General features: G+C 39.9%; 1 protein-coding gene across 2 annotated transcripts in view; it reads right to left on the bottom strand.

Moving 5' to 3' along the window:
* Positions 1–24,135, bottom strand: part of DIP2B (disco interacting protein 2 homolog B) — a 224,275-nt gene that overhangs the window by 181,795 nt on the left and 18,345 nt on the right. The gene's annotated exons all lie outside the window — the stretch shown is intronic.

The raw sequence follows: 24,135 nt of genomic DNA, 5'->3' as shown, positions 1-24,135 counted from the left end.
CAACACTGGAAGCACTCACTCGTTTTTGCCAAGAAATTTGGAAGCCAGTTATCTGGCTGATGGACTGGAAGAGATCCATACTTGTGCCCATTCCAAAGAAAGATGATCCAAAAGAATGCAGAAATTATTGAACAATATCATTAATGCCACACGCAACTAAAATTTTGCTGAAGATCATTCAAAAACAGTTGCAGCAGTACATCAACAGGCAACTGCCAGAAAGTCAAGCTGGATCCAGAAGAGGACGTAGAATGAGGGATATCATTACTGATGTCAGATGGATCTTGGCTGAAAGGAGAGAATACCAGAAAGATTTATTTATTTTATTGACTATGCAAAGGCATTTGACTTTGTGGATCATAACAAATTACGGACAACATTGCAAAGAATGGGAATTCCAAAACACTTAATTGTGCTCAGGGAGTAGACTAAGGCGCAGTCATTCAAACAGAACAAGGGGATGTTGCATGGTTTAAAATCAGGAAAGGTGTCTGTTAGGGTTGTATCCTTTCACCATACTTATTCAATCTGTATGCTAAGGAAATAATCCAAGAAGCTGGGCTATATGAAGAAGAATGTAGAATTAGGACTGGAGGAAGACTCATTAACACCCTGCATTATGCAGATGATAGAACCTTGCTTGCTGAAAGTGAAGAGGACTTGAAGCATTTGCTGATGAAGATCAAAGACTACAGCTGTCAGTATGGATTACACTTCAATGTAAAGAAAACAAAAATCCTCACAACTGGACCAGTAAGCAACATCATGATAAACGGACAAGAAATTGAAGTTGTCCAAGATTTCATTTTACTTGGATCCACGATCAATACCCATGGAAGTAGCAGTCAAGAAATAAAACTCTGGGGGGAGGGAGGGAGGGTGGGAGAGGGTTTTTTATTGATTAATCAGTAGACAAGAAATGCTTTAGGTGAAGGGAAAGACAACACTCAATACATGGAAGGCCAGCTCAATTGGACTGGACCAAAAGCAAAGAAGTTTCCGGGATAAAATGAATGCTTCAAAGGTCAGCGGAGCAAGGGTGGGGGTCTGGGGAACATGGTTTGAGGGGACTTCTAAGTCAATTGGCAAAATAATTCTATTATGAAATCATTCTGCATCCCACTTTGAAATGTGGCGTCTGGGGTCTTAAATGCTAACAAGCGGCCATCTAAGATGCATCAATTGGTCTCAACCCCCTGGAGCAAAGGAAAATGAAGAACACCAAGGCCACACGACAACTAAGAGCCCAAGAGACAGAAAGGGCCACATGAACCAGAGACCTACATCATCCTGAGACCAGAAGAACTAGTTGGTGCCCGGCCACAATCGATGACTGCCCTGTCAGGGAGCACAGCAGAGGACCCCTGAGGGAGCAGGAGATCAGTGGGATACAGACCCCAAATTCTCATAAAAAGACCAAACTTAATGGTCTGACTGAGACTAGAGGAATCTCGGCAGCCATGGTCCCCAGACCTTCTGTTGGCACAGGACAGGAACCATCCCCGAAGACAACTCATCAGACATGAAAGGGACTGGTCAGCGGGTGGGAGAGAGACGCTGATGAAGAGTGAGCTAATTATATCAGGTGGACACTTGAGATTGTGTTGGCAACTCTTGTCTGGAGGGGGGATGGGAGGATAGAGAGAGAGAGAAGCCGGCAAAATTGTCACGAAAGGAGAGACTGAAAGGGCTGACTCAAGAAGGGGAGAGCAAGTGGGAGTAGGGAGTGAGATGTATGTAAACTTATATGTGACAGACTGATTGGATTTGTAAACGTTCACTTGAAGCTTAATAAAAGTTAATAAAAAAAGAAAGAAAGAAAGAAAACTCTGTATTGCACTGGGCAAATCTGCTGCAAAAGATCTCTTTCAAGTGTTCAAAAGCAAAAATGTCACTTTGAGGACTAAGGTGCGCCTGACCCGAGCCACGGTATTTTCAATTGCCTCCTATGCATGAGAAAGCTGGATAATGAATGAGGAAGACTGAAGAAGAATTGATGCATTTGAATTATGGTGTTGGGGAAGAATATTGAACTATAGCATGGGCTGCCAGAAGAAGAAACAAGTCTGTACTGGAATAAGTACAGTGTTTCCTTCTGCTGTATACAGGGTTGCTATCAGTCAGAACCAACTCAACAGCACCTAACAACAGGACTCTAGGGGAATGGGTGAATAGGGAGCACTCCTAATGGGTACAGGATTTCTTTTTGGGGTGATTAAAATATTTGAAATTAGGCAGTGGTTGATGGTTGCACAACTTTGTGAATATACCAAAGACCATGAATTATACACTTTAACAGATGAATTTTGTGGTGTGAAAGTTCAATTTTTAAAAATCGCGGGAGGGACACGAACAGATACATGCACATTTATGTTCACTGCAGCATTATTCACAATAGCAAAAAAATGAAAACAACCTAACTGCCCATCAACAGATGAATGGATAAACAAACTGGAACATACACACAATGGAATATTACACAGCCTTAAAGGATAATGGATGAGTTTATACTATAACTTGGATGAATCTGTAACACGTTATGCTAAGTGAAATAAGTCAAGCAACAGAGGACAAATACTGTATGATCTCACCATTTTAAGAGACAAGAATAGGTATACATTCATTATTTCCATAAAAATACGGTAGTTCTATAGGCAAATGTATATACATGCTTACGGGTGCTGCATGTCTATTTATATATAGCACATATAAGGGACACAGTTATGGATACTTCCTAGACATAACCAAACACCTCGCAGGATTGGGTTACTGGTTTGAGGGCAACAGTTTCGGGGGGCAACTCGGTCAACAGGCATAACACAGTTCATAAAGATAATGTTGTACATCCTAGTTGGGTGAGTAGCAAAAGAGAAGGAAAGTAACCAAAGACTCAAAGAGGAAACTAGTCTACAGGACGAATAGTCTACATACAAGAACCACAGCCTCACCTACCTTGAGACCAGAGGAAATGGACGGTACCCAGCCAATGCTACTGACTGCTCCGACCAGGAACACAATAGAAGGTTCCAGATAGAATGGCAGAAAAATGTGGAACAAAACTCAAATTCCTAAAAAACGTCAGACTTACTGGACTGGTAGAGGCTAGAGGAACCCCCGAGACAATTGCCCTAGGATACCCTTTGAACGTGGAATTCAAGCTACTCCTGGAGGTCACCTATCAGCCAAAAGACAGAGTGGCTTATAAAATAACATCACCCATGAGTAGTATGCTCCTCTGAACAATCTTCTAAATGAAACCTAACAATTAACATTTACCCTAGACCAAAAATGAGAAGGTAAGGGGAACAAGAAAGCTAGATTGATGGAAACTGAACAACCAGAATGGAAACAATGAGAATGCTGCCACATTATGAAAAGTGTAACCAATGTCACCGAATAATATGTATAGAAATTATTAAAGGAGAACCAAATTTGCTATGTAAATTTTCTCCAAAATCAAAATAAAATTTTTTTAAAAAACTGAGGTGGGGGAAAAAAGAAAGTTTGGCATCCTTGAGAAACTAAAGGTAGTTTATTGTGGCCATTTCAAAATTCATCTCCATCCTCTCTCCCTAGACCACTGCAACAACCCTCTAAGCTGTCTTTGAGCTGAAATGGGCTCACCACACCCAAAACCTGCCTTCCAAATATCCAGGGCTATCCTTCTAATACAGAAATTTAATCATATCAGTTCTCTGTTTAAAATTTTCAATGGCTCACACAGATTAGAAAATAAAGCCCAAATTCCTTAGTATGACAGACTTAGTGATTTTTCTGGAGCCACTCCTCTAAACCTACTCCCTGCTGAAACCAAACCTAAGACCTGAAGTTCCATGAACTGCCAAGTTCTCTTCCATCTCAATCCAGCCTCTGAATATGCCAATCCTTCTGGCTTCCTCATGCCCATCTGGCTAACCTCCTTGATCACCTTCAGGTCTCTATTTAACTATCACCTTCTCTGAAAGGTAAAATCTGGCACTGTGACAGACTGCAAGTTGACCCACAATCTCTCTCTTCCCTTTCTCCTAGATGAAGAAGATGCCCAATTTTTAGCTAAGCATATATGTGTGACATCATATGATGAAGTTCTTGCCAATGGAATATAAGCACAAGCTTCTTTAAGGGACAGCTCTATGCCTCCTCTTCTTCATTCCTCTCCCCATCCTGCAGCCTGAAAGTGGATGCTGCCATCTGAGGTTGAGGCCACTCATAGTACAGCAACAACATGGATATTCTAACATCATGGAATACCATACCAGCCCCAATTCACCTACTCAAACATTTACATAAGAGATAAAGAAACTTCCATCTAGCTTAAACCATTTTTAATTTAGGTTTTCTGTCAGCTCTGGTGGCACAGTCGTTAAAACACTTGGCTGCTAACAGAAAGGTCAGTAGTTCAAAACTACTAGCCACTCCGTGGTAGAAAGATGTGGCAGTCCACTCCCGTAAAGATTTACAGCCTTGAGTACGGCAGCCTCCACCAAACTGAGTCCAGCACAACTAGGTGGTGCCTGGCTACCACCATTGACTGCTCTGACAGGGATCACAATAGAGCATCCCAGACAGAGCTGTAGAAAAATACAGAACAAAAATTCTAACTCATAAAAAAAAAAAAGACTTAGTGGCCTGACAGAGACTGGACAAACCCTGAGATTATGGCCCTCAGACACCCTTTAGCTCAGTAACGAAGTCACTCCTAAGGTTCACCCTTCAGACAAAGATCAGACAGGCCCATAAAACAAAATGAGACTAAATGGGCACGCCAGCCCAGGGGCAAGGAAGAGAAGGCAGGAGGGAACAGGAAAGCTAGTAATTCGAAACCCAAGGTCGAAAAAGGGAGAGTGTTGACTTGCCGTGGGATTGACAATGTCACAAAGCAATGTGTACTAATTGTTTAATGAGAAGCTAGTTTGTTCTGTACAATTAAAAAAAAAAAAAAGATTTACAGCCTTGGAAACCCTATGGGGCAGTTCTATTTTGTGCTATAGGGTCACTATGAGTCAGAATTGACTCAATGGCAGTTTTTTTTGGCGGGGGGGAGTGGGGGGTGAAGGGGCCTATCTCAGTGGAACTTACCTCTACATAACAGAGAACTTCTCTGTGTTCCCGTATTTCCTCTGGCGTATTCTCACTATAGCACTAGTAACAGACGTTGTCACTGGTTTGTGCGTCTCCCTCTAGTCAAGACTATGAGCTCTCAGAGAGCGCTGCCTAATTTATCTCTATATTCCTAGCATGCCATAATATCTGGCACATAGTTTGGCCTATTAGTAGGTGTTCAAAAGATATGTACTGAATTAATTATACTGGTGCCTGAGGTGCCAGGTCACTAACTTCAGCTACGTTGCCCTTTCTTTTCAAAATCGAAAAGTGAAAAATATATTTTCTGAACATATCTCTCAGTATTTCTCCCCAACTTTTGCTCCAAATCTTAAGTCAAGCACTATTCTTCCTATCAGCTGAACGCAAAATGTATTTGTGCAAAATTACAGTATTCTCAGCATGTCTTCCATGTCAGCAACTTCAAAAGATTAGGACTGAACTCATCATTGTCTCCAGAAGCAGGTACTGAGAATCTACTATGGCACTGTGTAAGGAGCTAAGAATATTAATTAAACATTCCTGGTTTCTGGCTTTCAGGCTCTGTTCAGTGTGTTGCAGCACTCTGAGGATCCACCCTAGCCCAACAAGAAGCATCAAACTGTGCTTCCAGGGAATTGTTGCTGGAGGAACTCCATGTTGTGAGACCTGACTCAAACCAGTTTCTGACATGCCCATACCTTGTCCTCCTTCTATTTCCTCTCTATCTTTGCCTCTCCAGCCTCCTATCTGCACCAGTCCTTCCACTCTGATGTCTAACTAAGCAGCTTTTCCTGCTTTGACCCTGCCCATTTATTTCCTGGTCTACTTCCTGTCTCCCTATTCCCTTCAGTGGAGCTGTTTTATACAGCCTTTTTGATAACTGACCTCTGACTTAGTCCTAGTCCTACCGACTATCTCAGGAGGCAAATGCAGTATCCTAGGTTTCACATCAGTCTGTAAGGCAGACAAGTTAACCTTTTAGAGGGTGTGGTGTAATGGAACAACACTGGTTTAAAGCCAGAGAGGTGTGGACAAGTATGGCCTTAGGAAAACTACTTAACCTCCTGAGTCTCAGTTTCCTCAAATACAAAATGGGAATTCTATCACTCAATTAGGGTTATTATAAAAAATTAAAGAAAACTCAGGTGAAGGGCCAAGGGCAACACCTAACAGAAGATTTTTAGTCATCCTGACTGTTACTTTATACAAGGAGATAAGTTTTAAAGTAAACAGCCCCTAAAACTTGTCCATCTAACTATAATAAATGGTAGCAAGTAATATTAGTAAATAAAAAAAGCCTAGTTATAGTTTCACAATAATTACTGAGCACTGACTCATTTATCTGGAGCCCTGGTGGCGCAGTGGTTAAGAGCTTGGTTGCTAAAAAGTTCGGCAGTTCGAATCCACCCCGAATTCTTTGGAAACTCTGTGGGGCAGTTCTAATCAATCCTACAGGTTTGCTATGAATCGGAATCTACTCTAGGCAATTTTTTTTTTTTTTAACTCTTTATCTAAGAAGCCCTGGTGGTTAAGCACTTGGCTGTCAACCAAAAGGTTGGTGGTTCAAACCCACCTAACACCTCTGTGGGAGAAAGACCTGGAGATCTGTCCCCATAAACATTAAAACCTAGAAAATCCTATGGGGCAGTTCTACACTGTCAAATGGTGTTGCTAAGAGTTGAAAATCGACTCTACAGCAACAAACAATTCTTTATCTGGGGGCAGTGATGGTTCAATGGTAGAATGCGTGCCTTCCATGAGGGAAACCTAAGTTCAATTTCTGGCCAATGCATCTCAAGGGCCCCTACCACCCTTCTTCTGTCAGTGGAGTCTTGCATGTTGCTATGATGCTAAACAGGCTTCAGCAGAGCTTCCGGTACCAAGACGGACCAAGAAGAAAGGCCTGGAGATCTACTTCTGAAAAATCAGTCAATGAAAATCCTGTGGATCACAAGGGTCTGAACCCATGCCATTGTGCAGGGAGTAGCTAACAACAACTCCTTATCTAAGTTGTACTAGATACTGTAACTGTAAATAAGCCAAAGTACCTGCCCTCAAGGAGTTTACATTCAAGAAGAAAAGCAAGTAAAAAGACAATTACAATACAATGACTTAAAGACCTAAGTAGGGGCAAGAACAAAGTTCAAAACAAAAGAGCATAAAGCATTTCAAATACAGATTTAACATATTCAGGGAAGTAGGGGGGACAGAAGTCACAGGCAAGTAGGTTGAGTGAATGAATGTGAGGTAAGGAGCGTCAAGAATAAGTTGTAGAGGACTCCTTTGCAAGATTTAAAGAAAAGAATGGCATCTGTCCACTGACCAGTTTGCAATGATACTTTTCTCCTACTCAAAATCATCAGAGCCACAAACAGGCCTACTAACTCATATACTTGGGTAAGATTCTTTCACTTCCCTCTAGGTTCCCTCCCACCATCCCCCAAGTCCTAGGGTTATAAAATATCCATTCACACAGGAAATTCAATGTCCAAATGCAGCACACTGGGAATAGGAACAAGGCCCAGCAGCCAAAAGAGCACTGATCCACACATTCAAACTGTTAAAAAAAAAAAAAAAAAAAAAGAAAGAAAGGAAAAAACTTTATGAGCCAGTTGGGAAAAGTCTGAACACTTGCCTGGATGTTTCATGAAATTAAGACTTTTTTTTTTAATAGGTGTGATAATCACAGTTTTCAGGTTTTGGTTTTAAGAGTCTTTATTTTGTCAACTTTTCTTTTTTAAGAGTATTTTTTAAATACTGAATTATTTATGGAAGAAATGGTGTAATAGCTAGGATCTGCTTTAAAATAGAATGGGGTGGGGGACAGGGAAGATGGTAGGGATGCAAATGAAAGCAGGCCATGAGTTTCACAATTGGTAAGCTGGATAATGGAAACGGGTTTATTACATGATTCTCTCTACTTTTGTATGTGTATATGCTTCTTCCTGTCTTTTATTCTTTTAGAAACCTATGACAGAAGAAATACTAAAAACTTAACTCATCATGAGTTTCCTTTGTTTTTAAAATATTACAGACTTTTTTCTTTCTTTTGTTCTAGAATCTCAAATCACAGAAAGAACAGACTGAATCCTTAACCTGGAGACAATGTGTACGTGTTACTTCTCAATCCTTAAAGAGAACTAATTCTAGAATCCCCACATTGTCCTCCAAAGGAACCGAAGGATGGTTTAACACTGAAAATTACAGCTATGTCCTTGCAGGAAGATTAATTTCTTAGCAAAGGAAAACTTTTTTTAAAAAGTGTATGTATTACATATTTTTAAAAATAATTTTTTTTAAGCACAACAGTTAGGCTGAATAAACTGAACTCCTGGGGTCTACTGCCAAATGTTGACTGGAAGGGCTAACTAGCCACATAGGACAAAAGCTTGTTGGACAACAGGAGGAACAATTCAAACCCAGATGTGGCCTTTTTTGAAGCCAAAATGAAGAAATGTAGAATGAAAGAATTTTTGAATGTGTACATTTTTAGTCCTTTGGGATCACTAATGTCTTTTTTATTCTAGGTCTCTCAAAAGTTCTCATTTCCAGAAAGCATAAGTTAATTTTCTCTCTGTAAATAAAAAAAAATGTTTTTAATATTACTTTTTTATCTTTTGCTTTAAATAAGAGTAAACAGCTACTGAGCTCTCACTACAAGCCAGACACCACGAATTATTTCATTTTATCCTCACAACAACCTTATGCGGTAGGTTCACTATTACCCTCATTTCAAAAATAAGAAAGCTGAAACTTAAAGAGGCTGAATGTTGTTGTTAGGTGCCTTTGAGTGGACTTTCGACTCACAGTAACCCCATGTGAAGAACTGGCACAGAAGGTTTTCCTGACTGTAATTTTTGCAGAAGTAGGTCAACAGGTTTTTCTCCTGAGGAGAGGCTGGTGGGTTCAAACTGTCAACCTTTCAGTCAGCAGCCAAGCCCTTACGGAGGCTGAATAAGGTACCTAAATTGCCAAGCTAGAAAAGGGAGGTGTTAGAATTGCAACTGAATGCAGACCCTAGGTTCTTAACTAACCACTTAATAATACCTTTCTGTCTTTTGCCTTCATTAGTCATATTTTTCACTTTTAGGTTGCAGCTCTTACTTTATTCTAGCTCTTGAAAAAAATGCAGTCAATTTGTTTATATAATTCCTACTTTTTAAGTGTTTGATTAAAACACATGAAGATCCTAAGCCTCTGTGAGCAATTTAAATATTAATTTATATGTGCTATACTTCATACAGCACTGGGTATACTTCACATAAAAACATGACTCTACTAAACAACACTACTAGGGGTTGGGCTTTCAGTAGTCTCCAGGGATAGAGATGAATTTACACTGCTCCATGCACATGTTGGGCTGGTTCCCCTTGCAACCAACGACCCACATTTATTTGTAAGACACCTGGCACTGCTGGGGAGGCTAACCATGGCCATGATGCTGGGCAAAGCTAACTGCAACAACATCTCTGTTCTTATAATCCTCTTCTGCACAGTCTTCTCAGTAAGTGACCTTTAGTTAGCAATAATCTGTGCACTTTTTTACCAAATATAACATTGTCGAAGTTTAAAGTTTACTGTGTGGTCAAGAGACAACTCTGAGAGAGTGAAAGGGCAAGCCACAGAGAGAAGATATTTGGAATGTGTATAACCAAAGAACTCATATCTAGACTATATAAAGGACACCTACAAATCAGTAAGAAAAAGACAAAAATCCAATTTAAAAATCGGTCAAAACATTTGAACAAGCAGTTCACAAAAGAGGATATCCAAAAGGCCAGTAAACCTTAGAAAAGGTGCTCAACAGCATTAGACATCAAGGAAATGCAAATTAAAACCACGAGGTAATACCATGAGGAAACTGGCAATACCAAAAAAAATGGTAAGTATAGGGGCAAATGGAATTATCATACATTGCTGTTGGCAATGTAAATTGGTATAGACACTTTGGAAAGCAATTTGGCAATATCTATTAAAGGTGAAGGTCCCTAGGTGGCACCAACTGTTTGCGCTGGGCTGCCAACAGAATGGATGGCAGTTCAAACCCACCCCCACGGTGCCACAGGAGAAAGGCCTGCTGATCTGCTTTCGTTCCAACGATAGCCAAGAAAACCCTACGGAGCTTGGTTCTATGGTGCAACGCATGGAGTCGCCATGAGTCAGAACCAACCCAGCAGCAAGGAGGTTATTAAAGCTGAAAATACACGTACCCTATGACCAAGCAATTCCACTACGGGGTACACACCCCACATACGGGCACCAGAAGACACGTACAAGGACGTCTATAAGAGCCCAAACCTGACAACAAACCAGTGTCCAACAACAGTAAATAAATAAGTCATGGTATAGTCATACAATTACTATGCAGAATGAAAAGGAAATTAGCTACTGCTACAAGCAAACAACATGGATGAATATCACAGATACAACGTTGGGCAAAAGCAGCTACACAAAAAAGAGAACATACCTGTGAAATTCAAAAACAGGCAAAGCCAATCAATGGTGACACAAATCACAACAGTGGTGAACTCTGAGGGAGTTAACAAGAGGAGGCTGGTAATGTCCTCTTTATTGATCTGGGTGGTAGTTTCTAAGTAGAAAACTGATTGGAAGGAAATTCACTTAAATAGAATTAGTGATTTTATTTGGGTGTTGGGTTAAGGAAATACTCATATTCTTTGGTTTCCTTTTTTTTTTTTTTTACATTAAGTATGTACTTTTTTTTTTAACGAGGGAAAAGAAAGCTATTTTTAAAACATTAACAGCTTGCCCCTAGACAATGAGATTATCTTAACTTTAATGATTTACCCATGAAAGTCTCTCTTGGTGGAGGATCTGCAGCACTGGAACCACACAACCAACAACACAAGAAACTAAATTTGTTTGGGTTGTGTGTTTCATTTTCTTTGTATGGCCAAAGTGAGAAACGGGTAGAATCATAAGTCTGATTAAAGCTTTGTAATTGTTCCAGCACCTGTCCATCTTTGCTGATGAACAACACACTATGTGCCATACTAAAATCCAGACAGGAATTAACAAGTGAGGGATATCAAACACAGGCCCTGTTATTGTCAAGGTTTCTAGGTGTGGTTGCAGCTCAAGTATAATAAGATCATTTACGTCTCTCTGAGTCAGTCACCCACTCTCCTGTCTGTGTGTCTTCTTCCAGATCAGATCTGGGCACAAATGTAACACTCTATACATAGCACAGGATTGAGTAAAACTGAGATTTTGGAAGAGTGATAATTGAAGATCATATCTTTTCCTTCTTTGAGGTAAAATGAGGAGAAGAAAATCTATTACTGAAAAACACATCTAAAAAGATGAAAAAAGTTTTTTAACACATTTATGAATTCCAAGACATATGCAGTCTTTTAATGTTGTATTTTTTAGGATTTTCCAGCCTGCCCTGACAGACTGTGTGTGTGTGTTACTTTCTATCAAATGCTACATGTTAGAGAGAAAAAATTAAATTCCAGAAAGTTCCAGATCTAGAAAGGTCAGACAAGTGGTAACCACACATACCTCCCAAGTTTACAGAATTCTGGAGAAAGTCTAGTCGAAAATTTAAGGGACTATGAAATGTTACACTAAGCCATAACACAAGAGTAAACATTTTCTATTTGCATTTCTCTTAGTCTGCCTTTCTCTATTCTCCAAACAGTTGTTTGTGACCATGGAGAAAAAAAATTTCCCCTTCAACTGTAAAGACATCGATTCTCATACTGCAGTGATGCAAATTTCAAGCTGGAAGTACAACTATTACTAACACCCTAAGCATTTTTAGGGAGTTTTGTTTCTCATTCAAACTGATGGTACTTTAGTTTGTGGATCCTTTTCACTTACTAATTTGCTTTAAAGTTAATATTAACAAAAATGTTGAATACAATATTCCAAGTCACCCGCCTCCTCCTTTTTTCCCTCAGATTCCACAAATTTTGGTAGAATGGAGCTAATCAATGGATAAGTGCATTTCATTCAGTTATGGAAAAAATTAACACTGCTCTACAATAAACTTACAAGTATTTCTAAATCAGCCAGAACCAAAATATACTCTCTGAAAGGATTTCCCACACTGGGGTTAAGAAATACCATGAAATGGAGATGATAAAGGAAATGAGGTACTCACATTTTAGGGGATAATATGGACACTAAGTGGATTGTTGAATCAACCCCAATTTTACTTTCTAATCTCTTGAACCATACTAAAGTCTGAGCTATTATCATGACTTTCTCCACCCCAACTGTGAAACTTGACTTTCCTGAACCAAGACTGGCATCATGGCCAAATTCTTCTCAAGTCTGTACAGTACATGTTGCTGCAAAGAGATGGTGCAAGTGAGAAGGACATCTGGGATCCCTCCAAAATCCCAGGTTTAGGTTCTTTCATAAGCCCAACTGAGGAAAACTGTTTACAGTTTCTCCTGTTCAAGCAAGTTCCATTATCCCATTTGATTTATCATGGTGATCATCAGAAAATCTTCAACCAACTCCAAAAACATGTTTAAATGATTCTATCACCACGTTTTATACTTCAGGAAACAATCAATAATGTCTTCCTTGGAGAGAGAACTCCAGAGGCCTATGAGAGGTATGGTTTACAGAGAGGTGCACCTGTAAATGAAGGCCAAACAAAACTCTCCCACAAAGTTTAGAAGTATTTAAAATGGATTACTACTCTTCATGTCTGAAGCCAATTTTATCAGCTCTCTTATCAAGAAACCCTGGTGGTGTAGTGGTTAAGAGCTACGGCTGCTAACCAAAAGTTCGGCAGTTCGAATCCACCAGGCGCTCCTTGGAAACTCTGTGGGGCAGTTCTACTCTGTCCTATAGGGTTGCTATTAGTCAGAATGGACTCAATGGCAGAGGGTTTGGTTTTGGTTCTTATCAATCACTGGGGACATTGGTGGTTCAATGGTAAACTTCTCACTTTCCCTGTGGGAGATCCTGGTTCGATTCCCTGTCAATGTACCTCACGCATAGCCACCACCCATCTGTCAGTGGAGGTTTGCATGTTGCTATGATGCTGAACGGGTTTCAGCGGAGCTTCCAGGTTAAGATGGACTAGGAAGAAAGGCCTGACGATCTACTTCCAGCCAATGAAAACCCTACGGATCACAACAGTCCAATGCACAACTGATTATGAGGATGGCACAGAACTGGACAGCATTTCACTCCACTGTTCATGGGGTCATCGCAAGTCAGGCCAACTCAAAAGCAGCTAACAACAATATTTGCTCGATCATCTTTAGCTCTAGGTCAGTGAGGTACAGAAAAATTGTTACCCCAACTAAAGCCTACGTAATTTAGGCTGAAAATACCAAAAATCATTATCAAAAGCATACTATGCCTTAGTCTGAAAAACCTTAGCAGCTGAAAACAAAACCAAACGAAAAACAAAACCTTTACAATCCAAAAGCCCAATTAAATGTAATAGGGCTCTTAAGACTTTTCAATGCTTAAAAAATGTTTTTTGTCCTTCGACAGCAAACATTTTTGACGGGCTTCTTTTATCCTGCAGAATGCTGACAAAGGAAATGTGAGTGACTGATAAAAGATGAAAAGAAAAATAAAGAAAAGAGGTTTTATAAATTACAAACCTGACAGAAACACTGTAATTCAAGTCTGGAAGTACTTAAAAATAGATTTCTGTGATACAGATGGTCATGCCAATGATTCCACAAAATCATTAAGCTCACAAAAACTGTAGTTAACAACAGGAAAGGTGCATTGATTCTTTCCACACTTACTAATACACATTTCTCTTGGTAACCCTTACCTTTTCCTGTATTCCCAAAAGAAAATAGTGTATATGTGCAATCATTTAAAATTCCTGAATATAAAATTAAGTGCATTTAAAGGAATATGGAAAATACAAAGAAATCTATAAGATAATTTTTAATCACTCTTAATTTCTTATCCAGAGAAAAGTACTGAGTATTTGGGGTTTTTTTTTTTTATCCTAGAGTTTTATACACACATTTGAAAATCCGTGAATAAAGGTATAAACATATATTATTTAAATATAGAAGACACATGTAAGAATGTTCGTAGCAGTGATGTCTGCAATAGCAAAAACTAGAAACAACTGAAACATCTACCCACTGGTGAATGGACTAATAAGCTGGGACACCTCAGCTCATGTAACGGAAAGGTACGTAGCAGGAAAAAGAACTGCAATGACTTGCATCAGCAAGAACAAATCTCATAAACAATGTCAAGCAAAAAAAGTCACAGAAAGAATACATACAGCATGATTCCATTCAAATAAAGTCCAGAAACTTGAAAAACTAAATAATATATTGTTTTGGGATATATACAAACTACATAGCGACCCCTACAGGACAGAGCAGAACAGCCCTTAGGTTTCTAAGGAGCACTGGTGGATTCAAACTTCCGACCTTTTGGTTAGCAGCCATACCACTTTAACCACTATGCCACCAGGGTTTCCATATACAGACTATAAAGCAAAATCACAGAATCAGTAACAAAGTTCAAGCTGATGGTTGCATTATAGGATAGGGGAGAGTAATGGAAGCCCACAGGGCCTTCAGAGGTATTTCAAGGTTTTAGTTGCTTAAACTAAATCATGGACATACCAGGGTTCAATTTATTATTCCTCCTTAAACTGTGCATGCCTAGTGTGGTAGGTTCAATATTATCCACCAAAATTCATGCTCCTTTCCCAGTACCTCAGAATGTGACCTTATTTGCAATTAGGATCTTTGTAAATGTAATTACTTAAAAATCTCAAGCTAAAACCATCCTACACATAGGGTGACTCTTAAATTCAATGACTCGTGCCCTTATAAGAGGGGAGGACACAGAGAGCACATGGGAGGACACCATATAAAGACAGAGACAGAGGCTGGAGTGATGTGTCTACAAACCGAGGAATGCTTTGCATAACCACCCACCAGAAGCTGGGAGAGAGGCATGAAACAGTCCCCCTTAGGGCCTCCAGAAAGAACCAACTCTACCATCACTTTAATTTTGGACTCTGACCTCCAAAATTGTGAGAGAATAAAGTTCTGTTGTGGTGGTAATTTCTTACAGCAGCCCTAGGGAACTAAAACATCTAGTAAACCAAAACCCAGAGCCTGTGTGTCAATTTTGACTCACAGCAACCCTTTAGAGCAGAAGAGAACTGCCCCTTAGGGTTTCCAAGACTGTAATCTTTATGGAAGCAGATTGCTACATCTTTCTGCCACAGAGCTGTTGGTGGGTTCAAACCGTCAACCTTTTGGTTAGCAGCTGAGCACTTAACCACTGTGTCACCAGGGCTCCTATACTTCCAGTAAGACCTACTCAATTCCAGAAGAAAATTATGCCCAACTACCTATACTAATCAGCCTAGTCACTCAGATTAAGTGTGAACTAATGGATGACTTGACGTTTGAGGAAACCCAACAGAATGAAAAAGCAGATGAAGATGGATCATAGAAAGAATTTGTTCCAAAGGAAACACAAAAATATTTCAGGAATCAGAAGAGAAATCAAAAAAAAAATCTAACTAGCATGCTTGCCAGGACGCAAGAGGATCTTACATCCATAAAATTAAAAAAAAAAAAAAAAAAAGAGCTATTAAAAAAAGAGAGCAGAACACAAAATCACTTTAAAATAGGATACAACAGAAGGGAGGAAATAATAAAACAAATTCCCCGGGTTGTAGAAAACTGCCAATACAGACAGACTGAAAGAATCTACCAAATGCAAAATACAATGAAAGAGAAAAGAAACACACCTAGGTACATCCTCATGAAATTCCACAACACCCTGCACAAAAAGCAAATCTTATAACCTTCCAGAGTATAAAGATAGAATGCATTTAGAGGACTGTAATCTTTTCAAAGACAAGGAGTTAAATTTTAGCATCCACATTGTGGCTGTTAGTTACCCTAGAGTCAATTCTGACTAATGGCAAACTCATGTGTGCAGAGTAGAACAGCTCCTTAGGGTTTTCAAGGCTGTGCAGGCCTGTCTTCCTAGGTGGCCCTTAGTGGGTTCGAACCACCAATCTTATGGCTAGTTGAACACTTTAATAGTTTGTACCACCCAGCACCCATGTACCCAATATTAAAAATAACTACTCCAAAAAGCTAAAACAGAAAGGAACACGAGAAAAATGACAATATAAAGCATAAGAAACAATAGCAGTTAAATAAAACCTATGAGGAGCATAGAAAGCTGAAAAGAAATTAAAAGAGGATCCACTAGATCTCGATAATTGGGTTTGGTGATAAAGCATTACATTTTCTTCTCCATGAGTCCAACAGCACATCTAGGTTCTGAAGTAATATTTACTTAATCATGATATTGCAAAAGCTGTATTTATAGAATATAAATATTTAGACTCAATCTGTACATACAGTACAAAGACTAATTCTTACACAAAAGAGAATATAAACATAATTCACTTTGAGAATATAAGAATAATACCATACAAAAAAATCAGAAGGAAAAGCCTTAAAAATGGGTAAATTTCTCAATGTTCATTGAAGGTAATCAACAGATGCTATCTAAAGTTAACACAATGTATTACTTTAAGTTATACGATTAACTACTAGAAGAACTACAAAACTGACAAAAAGTAGTTATATTTTGGAAAGTGGGCCTGATCATATGGGAGGGGTATTTTTATGTCATACTTTTGAATTTTTCAGCTAGGTTAACATGCCTTTTTTTTTTTTTTTTAAACTGAAAAAATCCACAGTATTCTTCCAAGTTTTTTCACACCTTCCACCTCAATAACCCTTAAATAAAGGAGCCCTGGTGGCACAATGGTTAAAGCACTTAGCTGCTAACCAAAAGGTCAGTGGTTCAAACCCACCAGCTACTCTGCAGGAGAAAGATGTGGCAGTTTGCTTCCGTAAAAAAGGTTTAAAACTTTGGAAACCCCATTAGGTGGCTCTACTCTGTCCTATAGGGTTCCTATGAGTCAGAATCAACTTGACGGCAGTGGTTTTAGTCTTCTGAACCCTTAAAGAAGACAATCTTTTTTTCTGCTTCATATATATACACACACGAACAGTAGCACCGAAATGCTGAGTGATCAACAACACAGAACAGTGTCAACTATAAAGTGAAGGTCAACTGCACTTCAGTCATCACTGAAGCCCACCACTCCTCACATTTCCATTTTACAGCCTGCCTTCTGCTTTCCTCAGACTCCAGATCCTGTCATCATTCTTGGGGCCATCAACATTTACACTACTGACCTACAGACCATCCTGATCTCACAGCTCTACACAAAAAGCACACAATTGTGTCCACTCCAAATTCATGCTGGCCAGACTGATCCCAGCCTCAATAGAACTGATAACGCTTTCCTTGTTGTAGTCACTCCTATCAAACTCCCCTTCTGCCGCACTTTAATTCTTTTCACATTTCTCAAACCCCCATGCTTCCATCTTTCTGAAGAATCTTTTCCTTTTATCCCCATACCAACTTCCTCTCCTCAAATCTATTTTTTCACCCAAACCCTTCTTCCTGTTTCAGAGGGAAAGGTGCTCCTCCCTCCACTCCATAGGACCACAGGCCTGCTGTCCCACTCTCAAGCGCAACCTCTTCTCCCCTCAAGGGTCTAAAGCTGTGTCCAAGTCTCCCAAGCTAGCAACCTCTGTTCCCTGGGCCTATAAAGACTTCCTAGTATCCCCAAGTACTAAAAATAATAACAATGTAAAATAAGTACTCCCCTAAAACTGCCCCTGTTCTTTCATTTCTTTTCCCAACTTCAAAATGAGAAGCCTACACTCATAGTTTCTATGTCCTCATCATCTTTTTTAATCTTGCCTCTGATTCAGCCACAGGACCAGAACTGACTAAACAAATCATCTGTATTCCCTCATCTCATTCTCCTAATCCTTCTACAGCTTTAACATTATTGAGTATTTATGTCCATAAAAGTCTCTTCTAGTGGCTTCTGCAGCACTGCACCACCCACCTCAGTCCACCTCCCACTTCCGTGATCACTCCTGACACCTTTGATGACTGTTCTTTCTCCTCTAGCGTCCTAAACACAGGCATTCCCTATTAGCTTTATTTCTTTACTTTCCCTTTCAAAGATCTGATGAAACTCATGAAGATGATGCCCAAATCCTTCAACCACTCCAGGATATAATTCACATCTAACTGCCTACTGAACAGTCTACCTGAATGTACTGCCACTGACACAGATTCCATCATGGCCAAAATTATATTCACCATTTCCTCCCCAAACAAGCACCTCAGGTATTTTCTGTATATTATACCATCATCCCCCCAGTTACCCAAACTCAAAATCTGGGCCATCTTTGACTCTGCCTCTACCTATTTGTTCACATCTTGCTTCTCCTCAATGTTTACAAAAGGAAAAGCAAAGATGAATAAGATATGGTTTCCAGTCTGTGGAAAGGATAAAGAGAAATGTAAGCAAACAATTATACAACAACCTGATCAGTGTTATAAAAGATAAATTATACAAGACACGGAGTTGGGGTGAGAGGGTAGAGGGAGATACATAAGGAGGGAAATTCAACAAAAGCTGTAAAGTATAACAGGGTCAGAACTGAAGCCCGGCCCGCTAACCCTCACTAGGCCAAAGCAACAACAGCACACATCCTGAATAATTACGTGTATATCTTGCTTTGAGAAAGCTCAACATGTAAGTCTTGACTGACTGAACGGCAGTTACGGAATGGCGATTCTCTTAGCAAAAGCCCCAATGAATTTAAAATAGAATTTAATTTTCATAAACATAATAAATTACGGACCATCTCAGAAATTAAGAGCTGGGAAGAACTAGATTCTCTCATCTAACCACTTCATCTCCCAGAAGCTAGGAGAGGTTAAATGACTTGCCGAAGGTCACAAAACTTATAAACAGCAGAAGTGGGACCCAAACTCATTCATGTTCTCCATGTTACCTCACTGCCTCTTAAAAAAAAAAAATTAAGTACCTCTAATTTCAGAATGCTTTTCCAATCAATTCCCATAACAAGAAACAGAAATGGGAATCTGTAAGAAGGATAACATAAATTCCAGGAAAATAGGGATCTGGCTATAAGTTAGTTCTCTATGAAAATGAGAAATGGGTGCTCAGCTTGTTGATGCCAATTTGACCAGGAGACTCTCTTGCTCCCTGAGTTCTCCCTCAAGTGCCGATATAGTCATTTTTTTCTTCTCCAAAATAAATGTCCAACTGGAGTTCTATTCAACAAATGGCTAAAAAAATGAGAATTTTAGGGAGTGAGGTGGGGCACACAGGGTTTTCCCCCACCCCTGAACAGAAGTGGGAGGGCTTAGAAAAAAATAAATCCTAAGTACTGAGCCAATTGTGATGATACCAAGCTTCAATTCTGTATTAGTCAACCTCTGATTTCACCTTCTGTCAGAGAAAAAAGTTTTTTCTCCCCATCTCCTGAAAGTGGCAGGGGCTTTTTACATTATAAAGTTGTCTTCCCTGGTAGGGAGGGCAGTTAAACAAGTGATTAGAATCTGCAACTTGCTCTAAGCAAAACCCCTTCTTACTCTTAGAATCTGTTCCCTTTCTGAAGTATCCTCTGCTCACTTTACAGGGAACAAGTTTTAACCTGTGAGAAATGCAAAAACAGAAGCAGCCAGAACTCAAGTCCAACTCTACACTGCCTTGTACAGCAGTCAATTTGCAATAATGACTGGTAAGGGAAAAAAAAAATCAGCTTGGTTGGGTTATTTCATTTCAACTAGAGTTTAAAAGTCTAGAAGACTCATCTTTACGCCTCTTTCTTTCGCTTTCTTAAAGCTCCTAAGAAACCTGTAGTCTTGAACTTGGTTAGACTGAAAAAAGACAATCCTGAACAAGTGAGAACTTATTGCTAAACTGCTAATTAAAGCAAAATGGATAATTTCATATTCTTTCAATTAATTATCTATAAAATCTGATGAGGTAAACAAATATGGTCATGTCGTGTTGGTTATGACTCACTGTCACATCCTCTCTCTTTCCCACTACTACCTTTGCTTCTCAACAGACAAATCATTTTAGGTAACAGATTGTCAAAAGCTGGGAAAGTAGTTTCCTGCCAAATGAATCAGAATAAATCATTGGGAAACCAGCCCGGTGAGGACTGGAGGAGGTGGTGGGTAATAATGAGTTACTTTGCTTCACTCAAGACTCAAGTTCCTCTTCATTTCATTTCAGAGACGAAAAAATGAGCCTCTTCCACAACTTTTCCTTCTCCCCGCTTCCCTGAGAGTTTAATGGGCAGTCTCCTGCTCTCCCCGCATTACCTCTGGAGCAGAATGACAAAGCTCTCGCAGGTGTGTGGGTTCCCTTCTCTCAACTCACAGCCACTCCCTACATTAACGTCTGAGACTAGAGACCTCTTGTCTCATCTACTGTTACTCATCCTCTCTGGCACATCCTTACCTCACCTACCCTTCGGTCACTGACCACAACCTGTGTGTGCCCACAATTATACATCTATGACTTTCCACATAAGCACAGCCATTTAAATGAGGTGGGTTTTTTGTATGTTTTCACAAAGCATTTTCCAAGGACAAATACATGACATTCATTCTTGATTTATTTTTAACCGAGAGAATACTCATGAGGGCTTCAGGAAAGAACTCCCTCCACTTCCTCCTCCACCACCTGTAAATATCTGCCTCTGCTCCTGTCTTACTTATCTAGCACTGCTATAACAGTAATACCACAAGAGGACGGCTTTAACAGTTTACTTTCTCTCAGTTTAGGAGGCTAGAAGTCTGAATTCAGGGTGCCAACTTTAGGGGAAGGCTTCCTCTCTCTGTTGGCTCTGGAGGAGGGTCTCTGAACTTCTGATCCTGGGAGATTTTCACATGGCTTGGCATCTCTCTTTCCCCATCCATCTCTGCTTCTCTCTGGCTTTCTTGTTTAATCTCTTTTATATCTCAAAAGAGACTGACTCAAAATACACCCTATTACTGCCTCACTGAAATAATAAACATAACCTAATCCTCATTGACATAACCTGATCCTGCCTCATTAACATAACAAACACAGCCTATTCACAAATGGGATTATAATCACAGGCAGAGGTTAGGATTACAACACATATTTTGGGGGACACAATTCAATCCCTAACAGCTCCCATCCTTTCTCCCTTTCCTTCTGTTTCAGCAGAAGAGAAGTCCCTCCTGGTATCCTGGATGATCGCTCCTGCAGCACCTGGGGGTCCCAAACTTTCCTGACTCATGGAGACCTGGTTCCATCAAGGCTTTCTACTCTAGCCCTTCAGTTCCTCCTCTCCAAAACTTATTTCTCCACCCCACAAATGAACATGCTCAGTTCTCTCCCTTCTTAACAAAATTCATTAATTCAGCCATCAAATATTGAGTACCTACTATGTGCCCTAGAGATAAAGTAGTGAATAAAACAAAGGCTTGCCCTGATGCAACTTACTTTCTAGTGGCGAGAGACATAAAACTGTATAAACATCTCACTCTAGCTATTGTTCTTTCTCTCCTTCACTTCACAGCTAGGCTTGAAAGCCAGGATACAAGCAGCCTCTACTTCCACTTCCCCTCTGCCCTTCATTCCTTACCTAACTCCTGTCAAACTTAAGCCTCCCCCTGCCCCACCAATATCACTAAAACAGCTCAGGCAAGGTCATGACCAATGATATCCTCTACTTGTAAACCTCGATTACATTTCTCAGTCCATCTCTTACTTCACAACAATAGACTTATAAACTCTGCAACAACAGACACGTGTTAAAATTCCCTATTCCTTTGCTTTCTTTTCTCCCTCTTTGGCCATGCATACCTCTCTGACCACTCTTTGTCAGGTTCCTTTTCTTCAGCTTCTCCCTTAAATGGTGATGCTTCCTAGAGCTCTGTATTTAGCCTCTTCTCACTTATTATACTCTCAGCCTCACTCATGCCCACAGCATCCATCATTAGTGATACACACTGAGGAATACTGAATGGGTATCTTCATGACAGACCTTTCTAAAGAGCTCCACACTGCCTGGTACAGATCTCCACTTGAACGATCTAAAGACCTCTCAAATTCCATAGGTAAAATTGGATTTATTTTCTCCCATACCCAAAGCTGTTCTTCCTCTTCTATTCCCTGTGTTAAGAATTGGTGCCAACTTTCCTCTCAAGATGCCTAACCCAGAAAACCAGGAGTCAGCCTAGGCTCTTCCAGCACATTCTATGTACCCTCCTCCTTCCGCACTCCAGTCTCATCAATTTTGCCTCCTTAAATACCTTTTCTCCTTCCCTTTCCTCAGTCTTACTGCAGAGACCACAACCTCACTTCAGTCTTGGAAGTCTCTCTGCCCTGCCTTGGCCTCTTGCCCTACTCTTATCTACTTGGGACTACTGCACTATACTCCGTGTGAAAGGTATCCCTTGGCTTTGTTACACAGCAGCCTGAAACAATCCTTCTCCAGGGTGACCTTGACTAAATACAAATACCATGCACTCCTGCTTACAATTCTTCAATGATTCACATGACTTATATGGATGCTCTTTCACCTAAAGAAAGTGATGGGAGTTGAAGGGTCTAAAGAGGCACAGCTATTAGGGCAAACTATAGTATTTTTTCATTTTAAAATTTAAGATTACATTTTAATCTTAGATTTTGCATTCTGCATTATATTTGTGTTTTAATACAGCAATAATTTTCCCCCCAAAATCAACTAAATGGATACTCCAGGATGCTGTACCATGTTTGCTGTATAGTTTTGAGCACTCCTGGCACAAATAGCACAAACCCCCATTGGGAAGCAAGGGCCTACAGAATAAAATTTAAAATTTATAGCCCACGAGGAACCTCCCCCCACCCCCCCGCCCCGTCATGCTCTCAGCTCTCCCCTCCTGTCCAGGCTTATTGGACCTGCTGAGCTTGCACTTTATGCTCTAAAAAAATCCAAACCCACCGCCATGGAGGCAATTCCGACTCATAGCGACCCTATGGTGATTAAATCATCATAATTCCTCAAACATGGTGCAATGATTCCCAAATCCATGCCTTTCTCCAAACCTGAAGTGCCCTCCTCCCCTTGTCTGTCTGCCCACTGAACACCTACTCAACTGTTAAGTCTGAGCCCCAGTGATAATACTTCAGGGAAACCTTCCCTGAATACTCCAGATACATGAACGTCTTTCTCCTCTGCTCCCTCAATACTTGTACACACCTCCTTTATGGCATTTACTATGTCACAAAGATACTTGTGATATTTATCTCTCAAAAAAACTAAAGAAAGCTACTGTCATCTCTGGCCCCTCCTAACCAAAATCAAAGTCACTGAAAGCTACTTTTTTTGTTTTTTAAATTCATTCATTTCCTCACACTGACTCCCACTATAATCTGGCTTCTGACTCCCACACCACTGCATTAAAAAACACTCTCAGCAAACTCACAAACCACCTATGGCTAAACCCAATGGATCCATCTCAACCTTGAGTTCACCATTCACGAGTTTCCACAACATCAGATCACTCCCTCTCTTTTGTCCTCCTGGTCCCCAAACTCTCCTATTTTCCTTCTCCTCTGGTTTTCTTCCCAAACTTTCAGTAACTTCTTTCTAGCCTTTCTTTTTCTCTTGCCCATCCCTTAATTGTTAGCATTCCTTAGGGCTCTGTCTGAAATACTTCTCTCTGTTCACTCTAAGTCTTCTTCCCTGGAGGAATTCATTTATTCTCACGGTTTTAACTATCTTCCTGTTTTAGACCAGTCTGGAAACCAAATTTGGGTCCATATAGCCCAGTTTAGATACTTAATTGACTAATCGTAACTCCTGCGTGGATGGAATTTTAATAAGATAAAATAACATAGTAGCAGAATGTCATAAGAGACTTAAATACTGCTTACTGTACCCCAAGCATTGTTCTAATCATCATACTTTTATGTATTAACTGATTTAGTCCTCACAAAAATTCTATAAGGCCAATACTATTACTATCCTCATTTTATGGATAAGGAAACTAAGACAACTAAAACTCACTACAAAAAAAAGGAAAGAGTCCCCACCTCCAATGAAAAGCACTTTTTCCTACAATTGTAAGAAAAAATTAGAAGATAAATCAAATTCAGGATTC

The sequence above is a fragment of the Elephas maximus genome, chromosome 4, assembly GCF_024166365.1.
Source record: "Elephas maximus indicus isolate mEleMax1 chromosome 4, mEleMax1 primary haplotype, whole genome shotgun sequence".
Taxonomy (NCBI): Eukaryota; Metazoa; Chordata; class Mammalia; order Proboscidea; family Elephantidae; genus Elephas; species Elephas maximus.
The sequence above is the reverse complement of the archived record's forward strand: the minus strand, read 5'-3'. Positions and strand labels throughout refer to the sequence as shown.